Raw genomic sequence first — 3644 nt, forward strand, 5'->3', positions numbered from 1 at the left:
AGAAGCAGTACTGTCCAAAGGAAGCTTCTTGTCCACTGAGTTGGCCAGAGCTTTGAGGAACAGGACCATAGCTTGACACACCCAAGACATGCAGAAAACCTGGCTTTGGTGACACAGGGCCTAAGGCTTGCTGACATGGGCCTGGAAATGAGTTGCCTATTTCCATGGGGTGGTTCAGTGGGTAGGGCTGGGCTCTTCCTTTCCCCCAAGGGCTGCCGGGAGTTTGGATGGAGAGGATGAAGTGTCTCCTTGATCAATGGACCAACCACAGCCATTCCAAGCACCTCAGCAGCTGCTCTACCACCTCCTGCCCAGGAAGTTTGTGGAGAACTCCACTTTTCTTCCTGGATCCCACTGAATGTACCAGGGATGGTGCAGAAAGGTAGCTCCACCAAGGGAAGCAAGGGCCAACCAACTCCTCTCACTCCCCCAGGAATTTGGCCTTGGGATCCCAAGGAAGGGTGGGGGCCTGGAAGTAGGTTTAATGATTGTTTCCCAGAAGAGCGAGAATGACACAAAGTAGGCACGCAGCAAGTGGAAACCATTATTGCTATAACCGTCCGTTAAATACACAGGGATGGGATGCCCAGTGGCCCCCGAGGATGTGTAGAAAAACCCAAGGACACTGACATTTCTTTCTAGGCTGGCAGTCAAGGACAGGACAGCTTCATCAAGGGATTTCCTGTTCCAGGTGCCAGGCACTGTGCAGCCTGCTTCACAGGTGTTGTCTCTTTCAGTCCTCCCAAAATTCTATCCCAATTCCACCACACCCCCTCCACACCCTCACCTGTTCCCAGCCTCCAACCCTTTGTTGAGGTGCATCCTGAACATTGCAGCCTATCTCTACCCCTGCCTCCTGTGAGCACTGATAAGCATGCATCTGTCAGAGCAAATGCCTCCCTCCCTCCTTTCCTCCCCCTACCCTGCCCAGTTAGTTAGCACTTATCCTGTAGTTTTGTCTTTTTCTTCATGAAGACCGTCAACTCAAGAACAAGTAGCATGCCTCATTTTTGCCAGACAAAGCACACATATTTATTGATGAAACATATAAATGTAGACTTGGGTGGATGAGGTTAAGTCAGTACAGCACATAGAAAGGGAGTGCTCTTTTCTGATGAATAGGTTCACCATCCATCCGCTGGTGCAGAAGAAAGAGTAAACGGAAAAGAAAACCTATGCAGCAACAAATGCATTTTCAGCACAAAACAGTCCAGCTTAGACAGGGAGACCACTACAGGCAAGCATCCTTCATGATGCTTTATCCACAGCTGGCAACTGAAATGAGCCCTTTACCACAGGAAGAAGTGAGGGAGTGAGATTTACAATGCACATTGCCTGTAGACTACAAAACCAAGAAGTTACTCAAAGCTCTGTGGGAACCCCTGCCTGGCCAATAAGAGGAGTGTGGTCTTTGATTTAGCAAGCATAACTTTCACACCATGGTGTGGTTGGTGATTGGCTAAGGCTGGATCCTCTATAGCACCCACTGCAGAGTCTTTGAATGAGAACACAATAATGTGTTCACCAAACAGGTTTTGGGTAGATTCAGTCCCATTCTGTTTGAGGTGGCCATTTAAGAGGACAGGGTGTCCAGGAGAACCTGTCTGTTTCCGTTCCTGATAAAGAGGGACATGAATGAGAGCAGCATTTGGGGACCCAGCAATTTCCCTGCCAAGACTGGCTTTTCAGACAAACCCATCAAGGGTTTCAAAAGCTGAACCTCAGTACATCCACTTCCCTCTGATATCAAAGGAAACCTCAGGTCTGAAACGGACTTGGCAAGCATGTTATTAATAATTGTCATGCTTATTAACAAATTTAATCCGGCCTGCTGCAGAAATGAGTTGCAGCAATGTGACGCAGTTTCCTGACACAATTCATTGATGAACATCTTAATCTGGCACTGATTTTCCACACTGGCATCCGCATTATCCAGGGCACATAAAGCCTCCTTAAAAGTGGGCCCGGGAGTGAGGATCATGTTTCCAACAATGGAGAGGCTGGCCAAATGACTACTGATATTGTGGCTAAATGAAAAACCAGCATCCTTGGACTGAGCAGAAAATATGTTTCTCTGAATGAAAGGACACTTGGAGAGATCAAGAGCACAACTGAACATTTTAAAGCTTTTAGCACTCCAAGTATTTTTATGTTCGTACGGGAGTGGACGCTGTCTTGTTGGGTGTGTTCGAGTCACCTTGCCCCCACCTGAAGGTCTGTCTTCGGTTCCATCAGGGGCCCCAGGCTCAGTCCAATCTCCATCCTCACTCCAGGGCCAAGCCATAGTTGCGAAATCTAACCACATCTCGGGCTCCTCCTTATCCAGCTCTTGGTCATCTTCTCGTTCCTCTTCCTCCTCCTCCCACTTAGTTGTCTTTAACTTCATTTGAAATAATTTTGTTAGGTTGTATTATGACAGCTCTCATATCAGCATGCATTTTTTAAAACTTATAAGAATTGGTATATTTTGTGCATCCATTTTAATATTGAAGATGAAAGAAATTATGCAACTTTATTTGCATATTATGCTTTACTATTTCAAGAAAGGTATGGGGAATATGTAAGCATAGGTAGACATGGCTTGCCTTCTTGCACAATGAGAGCAAAACTTAAAACTAAACTACAGAACAACTGTATTCCAAAATTGTCAGGAAACTCTAGCTGTATGGAAGTCCAACAACCAAGGATTTAAAGTAATCATTTTCATCCATAAGGATTGGAGGGGCAGAGTAGCATGGAGATACACAGAGACATGGAGATGTGGAGACTCAGAACAGGCAGTCTCACACCTTCATGTGGTGGATAAAAATCAGGAGGGATACCTTGGGAGCAAGGGATCCCATCCCCACACCAGACCACACAGCCCAGGATTCCAGTGCCAGGAAGATATGCTCCCATAACTTCTAGTTGTAAAAACCAGTGGGGGTGGAGCAGTGGAAGAAACTGCAGGATTCTCATGCATCTCCTCTTAAAGGGCCCACAACAAACTTTGGACTTACACAGCCTCATTCCCTGTGGGCTCCATCACCAGAGCAGCAGCTGGAAGGGCACCGGTGGCATATGTGATGAAACTCAAGTGTCTGGCATCAGGGAAAGTGCCAAGGAACAGCTTCCTCATAGACAAACTCTAGATGCCAGGCAGCAGCACTGGCCCTTTCTGAGCCCTCCCCAACACAGAGCCACAGAGTGGTGACAGCATATCTGAGATGCCATCAACCGGGTTCATATGGGTTGCTCTGCCCTGAAAATTACCCAAGGCTCTGTCCCATACAACTTACAGGTGCACTTTTCTACAATAGGCCATGCTACTAAGAAAGGAAGTCAAAACAGCTCTACTTAATACATAGAAACAAACACAGCGAGCGTGCTAAAATGAGGAGACAAAAAATATGGCCCAAATGAAAGAACAGAACAAAACTCCAAAAAAGGAACTAAATTAAATGGAGATAAGCAATCTACCAGATGCAGAGTTCAAAACACTGGTTATTAGGATGTTCAAGAACTTATTGAATACTTCAACAGCATAAAAGAGACAGACAGAAAATGAAGCTTACACTAAGTAAAAAAATATTTACAAGGAACTAGCAGTGGAATGGATGAAGCTGAGAATCAAATCAATGATTTGGAACATAAGGAAAAAAGTA

The 3644-nt window shown here is 45.7% G+C and overlaps 1 pseudogene; it reads right to left on the bottom strand.

Annotated features, from left to right (window-relative positions):
* Nucleotides 1-1018: 1018 nt before the first annotated feature.
* LOC149991083 (protein ARMCX6 pseudogene) lies at nt 1019-2386 on the bottom strand (annotated as a pseudogene).
* Nucleotides 2387-3644: the final 1258 nt, after the last annotated feature.

This window comes from Furipterus horrens, unplaced genomic scaffold (genome assembly GCF_987537825.1).
Source record: "Furipterus horrens unplaced genomic scaffold, mFurHor1.1.pri manual_scaffold_17, whole genome shotgun sequence".
Lineage (NCBI taxonomy): Eukaryota > Metazoa > Chordata > Mammalia > Chiroptera > Furipteridae > Furipterus > Furipterus horrens.